Consider the following 13,880-nt stretch of genomic DNA (forward strand, 5'->3'; position numbering starts at 1 on the left):
AGGTGTCTTGAGCTCTCAAAAGGTGCAAGTGGCCATATAAAACGTCCAAACGCTAACATAAATGAAAAAAAAAAACAATCAATATCAGTAACAACATGTAGAGCCATGCATATACACTTATAACCATATAAATACAACTTACCCCAAGGGCTCCAAAATCACTCGACACGACTCAATCCTCACATACAACCTTGTTCATCTCTTCTCGATACCAAACTTTAAACCTAGGAAACTCACCCCACTACACCGGAACCCGATTAAGACAATCCAAATATATTAGCTACATGTAAATAGGTAATCACCTGACAGATTAATATGAATCAATTTACATCATTTTACATGAATGTACTTCAACCACATTTAAATCACACTTACCGCCAAAAACAATGTACATCCACCACTAACATCCTCGTAAAACCTTTTACTAAAAGCTTTATGTAACTCTTCCAGAATAAATTGACACTAATTACACTATGCTGCATACTCCGCACTGTAACACTAGGCAGGAATTTCTTCTTGAAACGATGGCATATAATTAAACAACAAGAACAACTTTCTAAACTCACTCTCATCAACACGACAACACATGGAGACTCCAAATATTCCATAATGGTCTTCCTAGTTATGCCTTTTGTACTGTCCCACTATTTGTTAATGTGCTAAAGGTTTCCCACAATCTATCCTCTAATTTCTTATCCACAGTCTTAATTAGAACAACCCTAGGTTCATGTACCAACCCCGATCCAACACCTAATGCACCTGAACAGGGTCTATGGGAAACACTTTGCCGTCAACAATACACTCAACAAACATTTTTGAGACACATCGACTCTCGTACATAACCAATCAAAATACTAATGTTTGTGGTAAGCCCTTACCAACAACATTAAACAAGGCACCAAACCCCATTTCTCTAACAACCCACTACTTTTTTTTTCATCAAAGTTACCTATAACCCTACCAAATGTCTCAACAGGGCATTGGACATTCATATTATGAAAATTTCACAAACATGAGAGCAAAGTTAACTATAAGCCTACCAAAATCTTCATTAACATAATTATTAAACCATGTAATTACCAAAGTTTTGTACCTTCTTCTTCCCCTTGAATGATGCTAAAACTTTTCCTTGATATTTCACTTTCCCATCACCACTAATTTGCGAATTATCCTGCAACAACAAATTTAAGTCACCACATGAAATAATAACAAAAACAAACACCTACTGATAAACACTACCATACTACTGACCACATACACCTTTGGATCAACTTTTTGTTTCCTCCGTTTCCGAAGCTCCTTCTGTACAACCTCTAACAACAAAACTTTATTCCAACTGCAACAAATATCTTGTCTAAAAGTAAACAAAGCTTAGGTGCACTGGCAAATGTTCACAAATCATTACCTCATTAGCGTCGTAATGAACACTAACTTCCTCACTATTCATTATAGTGTACACTTCACTTCACATTCGAATTCAGGTACATAATCAAAATCTGATTCAGACATTGAATAATCAAAATTTGATTCAGACATTGAATAATCAAAATATGATCCAGACATTGAATAATCAAAATCTGATTCAGACATTGAATTTCAGACATTGATCTTGACTCATAGCTACTCTCAGTTGGAACATGTGATTTTGCCTTATTCTTCTTCGCTTTATCCCTGCCGCAACTCTTAGTCCATGAAAACAATCATAAGTCCCAAATGACTATAACCTACAATAATCAAACAATTAATTTAATTCAACAAGAATTAAACCTATAATAATAAAAGAAAACACGTTTCAACTACAAGAATCATTATGAATTTTAATACCTATAACCGATTTTAGACTTTGGATTAGAGCAAACATACTGCTTTATATAGCCAAACCATCCAACATTGAGCAAAAATTAAAGTTGACGACATATTTTAGTAAAAAGGGCATATCCTAATGTCACTTACCACAAAATACTTAACTAGGCACTTAAAGGATAGATAAGGGCATATCATAATGTCAAATACCACTGAATACTTAACTAGGCACTTAACTAGCCATAAAAAACAGTCCACAAAATAATCAACTAGCCATTAATCATAACTAGAATGTCGGAAATATCTAAGTAGCCCGAAATTATTCTATATAGCATGTGAATACAGTTGATGAACAAATAAGTATTCTATTCCATTAATCATAAAGACATTAAAATCACAATATTCAACAACATAAATTCAACAGAAAACAAGAATTGAAATGCAAATTCAGTAACATTTCATGCACAAAACGCAGCACCAAAATTCTAGTTCAACACGACTACTACTACAAGTAATCCATACGATAATTGATAACTACACAATAGATCATGTTCAATGTAATTTTAGTACATGTATTAAAAAAAATTATCAACAATTATTAAGCCTAAAATCCAATTAAGTAAAACGCAACACCCCCAAATTCAATTTCCCTAACTAAGCTATTAACCCTAAATTGTCACACACAACATCTGCTAAAGCGCGCCTAAGGGTAATCCATAGTATAAAACCTAAACTTTAACAACTCCTTCTGGCATTCATGATCATTTTCACTAAAAACGTAGAGCCCAATTACTTACGATTGCCGGAGTACATTTACAAATAAACTAACCTCTTCACTTCATATGAACAAAGCTCCACTTCAACTGAATGGGATGGTGGACTGACAGCAGAAGCTTTTCAGCGACGAATACAAGGAGGAACGATGAACTTCAAGCGGGAAAGGGAGGGATTTGGAGAAGTTGAAACAAGGAAAATGAAATTGAAACTGGTAGATCCAACTTATATATGCTTATTGGTGTACGTATAACGTATACCCTTACATTCATTAAACTTTCAAAAGGATTTGAAATTAACACCCTACCCATTTGACGTGTTAAACTACTACAACACTATGCTAGATGTAACCGGGCTCGTAATAACTTTATTAGAAAACTCATAGATAACTATTCTTTTTGAAGAGCCTAATCATCCATTTATTTTTTTCTTAACTTTATTAACTTTTAAAAAAATCTCATCTCATCCTTCAACATTGAATTACTTAATATGAAAATTTTAATATGCAATTATTGAGTACTCAATCAACACATATAATTCTATATGTTAATTATGTATAATATATCATACACGTAATTAGAAATAATTTTTTAATTTATAAAAAATTTAAAGTAATTTGTAAATACATATATAATTGAATAATTTAAATATTATTTAAGAAAAAATCTTGCAAATTAAACATACTAAATCTCGAAATGTTTTTGACTTTAATTAACTATGTGAAATTGTAACAATTTATTCTTTAAAATTAAAAGCGATCTCTAATGTCGCGGTATTTACGGGAACTCACGGGAATAGTTAACAAATTTCAGTCATCTTGGATACCATAGGATACCTCATACAACTTTGAGTTCACAATTTCAAAATATTTAATTGTGAATTGAGATCTAAAGCTTTACCATCTACGTACATCTTGAGTTGTGACTTTCCCACTTAAGGCCTTATAATACAAATTAAGAGTAAAAGTTTGATTTTTGTTTTGGATTATGTCCCAATCTGAAACCAAAGAGAAATAATTTTGTTTAAATTTATTCAATTTAAATCCAAACCGAACTGAATTTTCAATACTGGAACCGAACCCAATCCATAAATAAATTTTTTTTACTTTTTCGAAGACATTGAAATTTATTTATTTCATTTCATTTAGATCTTTGATATTTTTAAGCAAAATTTATAATTTTATGACAAAATAATAAGATTTAATAGATAAACAGTTTAAAACATTTTACAAAACAGGCTTAAAATTTTCTCACCAATAATCACAAAAATAAACAAGATACATCATACATAAAAAAAAAAAAATCTTATACGTCATTCTTGTGCTTCATCGCATACAACTTTAATGAAATTAAGTCTTCGTATTCATCTTAAACATCACCCAAAAATTTGATATACATTTATATATGAGAAATTTTAACATGAATAATCACCTTTTGCTGATAACCTAAAATAATCCCACCTTTACTTATTATTCTCCCACACAGCCCCGGTCACCATACCCTCTATGAGACTATGACCGGTTGCCAAGCCACTGTTAGGTTTTTTTTTTTATTAAAAAAAAATTTAAACTTAATATTTCTAAAAAAAAATCCCAAAAATAAAAAACAAAAATCTCAAATAACGAAAAAAAATAAAATAAAAATCCCACCCGCTTCCCTCCACCATCACCAAAATTCATGGCAACACCCCACCATTTCACCTCCGCACCACCATCAACCAACCCACCTCCGCACCGCCATCAACCAACCCACAAACTCTACCCCAGTGACCCACCTCTGCACCACCATAAACCAACCCACAAACCCTCCGATTTTGTGGTGGTTATTATGGTTCGTGGTGATGGAGGAAGGATGAAGGATGTGGTCATGGAAGATTGGAGGTTAGGATGAAGGTTTGTTTATGGAGGAAGGAGGAAGAATGCGATTCATGGAGGGGGAAGAGAGGTTGTCATGGAGGAAGAGAGAGAAACTGGCGGTCTTTTAAAACAAAGGAAAAAAAATTATCTTATCTCAGGTAACCAGTCACTTAGGCTCAATATGGGAGAATTTATATATCAAAGGTGGGATTATTCATTGTTAATCCAAAGGTTGGATTATTTTGGTAGAAGTGGCGAAAGGTTTGATTATTTATGTTAAATTTTCCTTTTATATATTATATATGTACACAGTGAATGAAAATGGGAGATAAAATATTCCATTTTAAGTAGAACAAGAAAATATATAGTTGCCAACACCAAATTAATTCTTCTCGAAGCATCTACAGTTACATATAACTTACTAAAAAAATATTTCAAAATTTTTACCTTATACCTCAGAGCTAGAATGTCGGCACATAACTACTACAAATTGTAACCCGACCAATACTTGTCAAATTTTACAACCATTGGTTGCACCATTTCATTTAATTAATCATAAGGAACTTTATCCGTCTCAAATAAATGGCGATGCACCCTTGAAATACACATTAAAAGTAGGATAATTCACCACTGAAAGCATACAATTAACCTCATAAAACAACTCCAAAAATTGTGAATCACGCTTACTTATTTTTCCCACTGCTTCAAAAGGATCGAATATATGATTGAAATGAAGCATGGCTAGATCACAAGTGAATAAAACATCTTTGAAGTAAAGCAAAGTGTCAAGCATTTTATACTAGAATTCCAACAGACTTGCATATCAAGATTCAATTTCCTTTTTACATTTAGGTGAAATATCTTATGCACACAATCATATAGTTCTTAACTTCTATGAGAAGATAGTGATCAACTCTATCAATGAACGAATTTTATTAATAAAATTAATAAACAATACTATATACTCCCTTCGTTTTTAAATATTTCCACATTTCTCCATGCACGAAGTTTAGGAGAAAGGAAAAATTGGTAAAAATAATCCCAACTTTTGTTGGTTCGCTAAAAATAAATCTCAACTTTGGATTATTTTTAAATAATCCAAACTTTAGGGTTATTCACTCAGTATAATCCCATATGACCGGTTACCTTAAAGAGGTAAATATTTTTTTTAGGCTTAAGTGACTTGTGTCACCACGTGAATGGTTGAAATAAATTAAAAAATAACTAAAACAACACCCAGACCCAACCCATGAAAACCCCATCACCACCCACGTTCGCCACTTCGGTGTCCTTCCTCACACCGGCCGAGCCCAGCCCCCCCCCCCCCCCCCCCCTTTACCGACAGCCCAGCCTCCCTCCCCAACCGCGGCCCAGCCTTTCCCGATGCTCTTTCCCTTAAACCCCCTTTGTTAAACCACCGTAAAAAAAAAATCCCCAAAACCATTTTAAAAAAATACCAGCCAGCTCCACAAACCGCAGTGGGCTGGTTTTTTTTTTTTTTAAAGGGTTTCGTTTTTTTTTTCTATTTTCTTTTCGGTGAAGGTTACTTGATTTAGGGGGAAGGAGGAGGGAGGCGCCAACACCTGCGTGAGGGAGAGATTGCCTGGAGCCAGCACCGGCGTGAGGAAGGGTCAGCGGTGGTGGTTGGGGGCTTCGGAAGCAGCCGGTGTCGGAGTTATTGAGGGTTGTCGGGTACTGTTCCTTTTTTAATATTTTTATGGGTGTCATAAATGGCACCCATTTGTTGAGTATTTAGGTTGTTTTCTCCTTCTTTTTATGGCTTCATGCTTAATAAATGCTTAGTTTTATGCATTTGGACTTAGCTATAGCCTAAGGAGAGGGGATTCATAGTCGAGACGTCGTGTAGCCCAAAATAATATCTTTTTCCGGTTCCTTCGTGGAACCTTTGAGATACTCACTAGGGGAAGATATGAGACTAGTAGGGAGAACGTGGTAAGACCTTTTGGGATTAAAGTGGATTGCGAAAACTATTTCCTATGCTTAGCATATTTATGTTTCAATCAGCCTCGAATATCTTAGAACGTGCACTCCCTTACTTGTTTAGAAAGATTTGCATTCACTTGTACTTTTACATTTGGAAAAGTCCTTCCACGAACATTTGTTTGTTTTTCTTTTCTTTTGGTTTCTTTTTCATGCTTTTCCTTGTTTTTATTATTATGAGAGTTTTGGGTTAAGCTCTTAGGAAACCTTTACGAGAGCATCACTCGTCCTCTAGGGCGATATAGGGGTTTAAATGGCTTGTCTTTAGTTGCTAAAATCGACCGTGATTCCTACGAAAGTGAGTTAGTGTATATTCTTGTCTCCTATCTTCTTTTGTTTGTTTGAATAAGCTCATCATTTTCCATCCCTTGGTTATGTTTTGCTCGAGGACGAGCAAAAGATAAGCTTGGGGGTATTTGATGGGTGTCATAAATGGCACCCATTTTTTTGAGTATTTAGGTTGTTTTCTCCTTCTTTTTATGGCTTTCATGCTTAATAAATGTTTAGTTTTATGCATTTGGACTTAGTTTTACCTTTCCTCTCTTATTTTGTAGCTTTTGTGCATTTCGTTGGTTTTTCTAGTCTTTTCTCCTTTATTTACTCTATTTTCGTGGTTGTAGGTATTGTATGAGGTTTGGGTCTTGATATTGGTGATTTAATAAGGTGGAGAAAGCTTTTGGAGCAAGCTCATGGCAATAGGAAAGCTCAAGATGCAAGGAAGTGGATTTTCCAAGTCCTAGCTCTTCCGCTCTCAAGCCGTGCTATCATGAAGAAGTGGTGTTGAACCTACTGTCAAGTGCCTTAGAAGCTGCCACTATTAGTGTTCATCATCATCATATTGTGCGCCCACTTGAAGACCTTAGAAAACGCACGAAGCCGCGAGAATATCCGAAGAAACCCAGAAGAGCGCGGGTGCTCTTCTCCGGGTTTCCGACTTTTCTCTTCTTTGTTTTGCGATTTTTGTAAGAAAGCTTCATTTTAGTTTTTTATCATAATTTTAGCTTAGTTGAGAGTTTCTCTCTCTAGTTTTAGGGTTAGTTTAGGAGTAGATTTTAGAGAGAGAAAGTGAGGAATTTCAATGGTGATTGAGAGATTGAAGATGCAAGGGTGAAAATTGTGTTGGAGATCTTCTCTATTATCAATGGGAATTTCTAACTCTATCTCATTTATTGTTTTGATTAGTTGATTTATTTTGTTTGATTTGATTTGATTTTGATCTTTGATGCTTGATTAGAGTAGTTATTCTTCATAGATTGTTGATTCTTGATTTCTTTAGTTGTTTGTTGATTAGATCATGATGTTAGAGTAGTTTTTTGGCTAGGGATAGGGTGAAACTTGTATGATTGATTGATTATGCTTAATTTGGGGAATGTGTTGATTGATTGTTATAGGGAATATTTTAAGCGGTAATCCCCTACCTTGAACCCCACTGTGATCATACACTAAAGTACGGTGGCGTCCAAAGGGAAAGAAGATAGAGCAAAAGAGTCGCCAACAAGTTTTTTTTAGGAACTTGTAAACCGTTCACGAGGTGAAGGTTACACCCCTTAATGATCCAAGAGATCGTCAACTCCATAAGGTCTTGAACCAAATAGGGTTCGGGGATAAAGGTACAAATCCAACCTAAAAGAGATTGAACCTGCCCTAATAATAGGCCTCTACTTTATTCTGATCGTATTCATGTGCGCTTTCGGACTAACATGCAATCAATAGGATTAACCCTAAACCTGTTTATCTATGTTGGTTGAATATAATGCATAAATAAAACTATTATTGGCGATCACTTGAATTATAATCAAATTAACCCTAAACAAGATTATTAATTATCTTATTAAGCGTGATTACAAATACCAATTCCCTTTAAACATGCATAAAAAGGTGTGATCAAGCAATAACAATGAATAACAAGCAACATAATAATAATAATAATAATAATAATAATAATAATAATAATAATAATAATAATAATAATAATAAATCATAAAATTATAATCATAATAATAAAAATTAAAATAATCATGTTAAAGCATAAAAATAGCAAGATCCTAGGCATAATACTAACATGATTAATAACAAACCCTAGCATGTCACTAAGAAATAAAAATCAAAGCTTTAATCCTAACATGATACTAACATGAATATTAGGAAAGAACATAAAAGGCATCATGAAGATCATACTTAGTATTAAAGTTACCCTAGACATGATACTAGTAATCAAAATAACAACCTAAACATGATTTCTACATCATAACATTAATAAAAATAATTAAAATACTTACTTTGATGCCTCGTACCTCTTTCTAACAACAAAATACAAGAGGTGATCATTATTAATTTGGTTAGTGAGAGAAAGTTAGAGAGAGAAGCTCTGGTTTTCTGTGATTTTCATGGTGGTTTGAGGTGATGTTGGTTTTTCTCACTCACATCTGACCGTCATGGCTAAGAAGAAGAAACAAGATACTCCACTTCCTCGTTCCCCTGCTTTTGGATCTCTTACTCCTACTGATCTCAGTCGATTGAAGAATTTAAATATGACTATTCCAGAGGTTGAAGATGAGACTGAGCTAGTGTCTCCTCCAGCTCACCTTGTTCACCCTTCAGGAGGTAGGATTACTAGAGCTGAGTTAAAGATCTTAGAAGAATCGTTTGCTTCCTCTCAGATACAGAAAATCAATGAAACAGTAACTAGGGTTTCTCCGGTTACTGTTCCATTGGATAAAGCGTTGGATAGTGACCCAAATGCTTCTGTTCCGGTTGTTTCGGGGGCTGAGGATCTTCCTGAACCAGTTGAATCATTGAAACAGGCACCAAATTTTGAGAAGTGGGTTAATCTATTTCGAGGCAAATTGACTGCTAAAGGTGCTGCTCTTTCTTTTGTGGCTCCTGTGCTCAAGGATGGGAAATATGTTGCTCAGATTCAGGCAAAAGATATTGAGGCAGGTAACTCTAAATGGTGTAATGCGATTATCTTTTATGTTGTTGGTTTTTACCCTACAATTTCAGCTGTTCACAAATACATTGCTCAAACTTGGAGTAACTTTGCTAAACCTGAGATTTTTTGGCATGATGATGGTTATTTCATAATTAATTTGAATTCATCTGTTGAGAAGGATACTGTTTTAAGTTCTGGACCTCATATGTTCAATAATAAGCCTGCTATTGTTAAACCATGGAGTGACAAGTTTAAATTTCAAGCTGAAATTCTTAGAACTGTTCCTCTGTGGGTAAGAATACCAAATTTGCCTTTGAATTGCTGGAGCTCAGATACCTTAAGTAGAGTTGGTAGCATAATTGGGGTGCCTCTGTTTGCTGATGAATATACAACTAGACAACTGAGAGTCTCCTTTGCTAGGCTGCTTATTGAAGTTGATATAACTAGGCCCCTTCCTACTACTCTGCTTGTTGAGAGTCCTATGGGAGAAATGATTGAATTAAGAATCATATTTGAATGGTCTCCTCCCTTTTGCAAGAAGTGTGATAGAGTGGGGCATGATTGTAATGCTCCTAAGCCAAAGGATAAGCCTAAGGCTCAGCAAGTTAATCCCCACACAAATCCAAAGAAAGTTTGGGTTCAGAAAAAGCCTATTTCAGATCCTGTAGCTGCTGTTTCTGAACAAGACCAGGGGAAGGATCAAAGTTCTGATTTGCAACCCTTGATTACCCCTGCTCATGCTTCTTTTTCTACTTATTCTGATGCTGATTGGAGGGTGGTAAGCAAAAGGGCTAGATCTCATACTGTTGGGGTTAATCAGAATATTCCTAGAACTAACAATGCTTATTCTGCTTTGCTAGAAGATGAAATTGCTGAAGCAAATCCTATCGAGGGTGATGGTAATCCCTCTTTGGTTAAATGATTGTAGTCTCTTGGAATATCAGAGGTCTTAATGACCTTGATAAGGTAGCTGCTGTTAAGCAGCTTTTAAAAGATCATAGTGTGGATGTGATTGCTATTCTTGAAACTAAAGTCAAAATTCATAATCAAAATTCTATTCAAAAGAAGTTTGGTAGATTATGGTCCTGGTACTGAAACTATAATCATGCTGTTAAAGGAAGAATTTGGGTTGGTTGGAAAACTGATAAAGTAACTGTTAATGTTTTATCTGATCATGAACAGTTTGTTCATACTCAGATTAGCTCTAAAGATTCACAACATCTTTTTCTGTGTACTTTTGTGTATGGTCTGCATTCAATTCATGATAGAAAACCTTTGTGGCTTGGATTGCAGACACTTGGGAGTTCTCATGTCCCTTGGATTTGTTTGGGAGACTTTAATTCTGTCCTTTGCTCTGAAGATAGGTTTAATGGCAATCCTGTGACTGATGCTGAAGTTAGAGATTTTAAGGATTGTATGGAATCAATGGACTTCACTGAGATTAAGAGTAAAGGCTCTTTTTATTCTTGGTCTAACAAGGGTGAAGGTGCTAGTAGAATTGTTACTAGAATTGATAGGGGCATTGTCAATGAAGCTTGGAGTAATGATTATGGTCAAACTGAAGTCATTTATCTCCCTCCTTCTCTCTCTGATCACTGTCCTCTTTTGTTTAATATTAGCACTGCTGGTCTAGGGAAGGGTAGACCTTTCAGATTTCTTAATTGTCTTTCTGATCATAAAGATTTCCAGCAGATTGTTAAGGATTCTTGGGAGTCCTGTGGACAGCATGATTCCCCAATGCTGTCTGTCTGGAATAAACTAAAGGTCGTTAAACTTGGATTGAAGGCTCTGAATGTTAAACATTTTGCTAATGTCACTGAAAATTTGGAGCAAGCTCACAGGGATCTTAGTGATATCCAAATGAAGTTGGCTGATGATTGGACCAATATCCAGTTTCAGGCTCTTGAGAATATTGCTATTGATAAAGTGAAACATTGGATGCATATTAAAAGTAGTATCTACAGGAAAAAATCTAGAATTGAATGGATTAAGCTTGGAGATGCTAACTCTCATTTCTTTTTCTCTGTAATGAAACAGGCAAAATAGGAACAAAATTGATTCTATCTATAATAATGAAGGGGTTTTGCTCAGGGATCCTGATCTCATTGTTGTGGAAATCTTGGACTTCTATAAGAATCTTTTAGGTTCTGCTGCTTCTTCTCTCCCTGGGGTTGATTTAGCTGATATGAGAACTGGCCCTCAGCTTGATCAGAATGCTAAGAATTTTCTTATGGCTGAAGTTACTTTCAGTGAGATTGATCTTGCTCTTAAGGGTATTGATAATGATAAAGCTCCTGGAATTGATGGCTTTAATGCTGTCTTTTTCAAAAAGTCTTGGGATATTGTTAAAGCTGATGTGTATGCTGCTGTTCTGGATTTCTTTTCTAATGGTCAAATGGCTAGACAATGGAATTGTACTACCATTACTCTTGTTCCTAAAGTTTTTAATCGCTCTTATGTAAAGGAGTATAGACCTATTGCTTGCTGTACTTTAGTCTACAAGCTTATTTCTAAAATTATTACAGCCAGGCTTTCACAAGATATTGGAGATGTCATTAATGATGCTCAGGCTGGCTTCATTCCTGGTAATCATATTGGTGATCATATCCTTCTTGCTACTGAGCTTATCAAGGGTTATTCTCATAAGTTCATCACTCCTAGATGTTTACTTAAGGTTGATCTTAGGAAAGCTTATGATTCTGTTGAATGGAGTTTTTTGAGAACTATTCTTGCTGAGTTGGGTTTTCCTAACAAATTCATCTCTTGGATTATGGGGTGTGTTACAACTGTCTCTTATTCTATTTTGATCAATGGATACCCTTCTCTTCCCTTTTCTGCTAAAAAGGGTTTGAGGCAAGGAGATCCTATGTCCCCTTTTCTCTTTGCTGTTTGTATGGAATATCTTTCAAGGTGCTTAAAAGTGATGACTGTGAACCTTGATTTCAATTTTCACCCAAGATGTGCAAAGTTGGGGATTACTCATTTGATGTTTGCAGATGATTTACTTCTTTTCTCCAAGGCTGACCTTGTCTCTATTCAGTTGATTTTTCAAGCTTTTCAGAAATTCTCTGGTGCTTCTGGTTTGGTTGCTAATCTGGATAAGAGTGATGTTTATTTTAGAGGGATAAGTGAGCAAGATCAAGTTGAGCTTCAGTCTGTTTTGGGGGTTGCTAGAGGTTCCTTGCCTTTTAGGTACCTGGGTGTTCCTCTTTCTTCTAAAAAGCTTACTATTTCTCAGTGCAAGCCTTTAGTTGAGAGAGTAACTGCTAGGATTGAAGGGTGGGCAGCTAGGCATTTGTCTTATGCTGGTAGGCTTCAGCTGATAAAGAGTGTTCTTTTTGGTATCCAAGCTTATTGGTCTCAGATTTTTATTTTACCAAAAAAGATTTTGAGAGAAATGGAGTCAAGATTTAGATGTTTTCTTTGGACTGGGAAATCTAATCCTAGTAAGAAAGCTCTGGTCTCTTGGAAGTTTTTATGCTTGCCTAAGACTTGTGGAGGGGGGAACCTTACCTCTCTTGAAGATTGGAATAAAGCAGCAATCACCAAAGTTCTTTGGGACATTGCTCATAAATCTGATAATCTATGGGTAAAATGGATTCATACATATTATTTCAGCAACAAAGATTTCTGGTCTTCTCCTGTTCCTAACAAATGTTCTTGGGTCTTAAGGAAGATCATGAATTGCAGAATTTTGGTTGATAATGTGGGTAGATGGCCTGGAATTACAGTTAATGGTAAAATGAGCATTAGACAACTCTACTTTCAGATCAGACCACAAGTTGAGAAAGTGACTTGGAAGAGAATAATCTGCAATAACAGAGCTTCTGCTAAGAGTGTGTTTATCACTTGGTTGGCTATTTGGAATAGATTAGTCACTAAAGATAGACTTACTACTTGGAATATAACCTGTGATCCTTTGTGCTAGTACTGCAGAAAATGTTTCTCATTTGTTTTTTGAATGTTCATATTGTGCTAGTATTTGGAACAGAATTTTGAAACTTCTTGGGTTCTGTAGAATTGGGCAGAGATTTGACTCTGAAGTCCTTTGGGTGCTGCAATAAGGTAGAAGAGCTACTGCTAAAGGAAGGTTGTTGCTTATGTGTTTTTGCAGAGACTATTCATTGCATCTGGATACAGAGAAATACTTTGATGTTCACTGGAGACTACAAGCCTGCAGATATTGCTTTTAGGGATGTTATTTTTTCTGTTTCTTGTAGATGCATTGATGCTGATAGAAAATATTTGTATGTTTAGGCTTTGCTGTTTGGTGGTTCAGTTGGTAGGCTAGTCTGCTAGCTGCTGTTTTTACATAGTGGTTGACTTTTTTTGTTGTCTGGTCCTTGTTTCCAGAGCCCTTCATAGAAGGTACCTGGAAGCTTGAGTCCAGTTTGTTTTAGGTCCTCCCTAGAACCCTTCCTAGAAGGTGGCTAGGGTGGGTCCTAGAACTGGTGTTTGGGGTGTTTTTTGTCCTGTTTGGGCTTGTGGTGTTGTTTTGGTAGTTATAACTTAGCT

This window comes from Chenopodium quinoa, unplaced genomic scaffold (genome assembly GCF_001683475.1).
Source record: "Chenopodium quinoa cultivar QQ74 unplaced genomic scaffold, ASM168347v1, whole genome shotgun sequence".
In the NCBI taxonomy this organism is placed as follows: domain Eukaryota; kingdom Viridiplantae; phylum Streptophyta; class Magnoliopsida; order Caryophyllales; family Amaranthaceae; genus Chenopodium; species Chenopodium quinoa.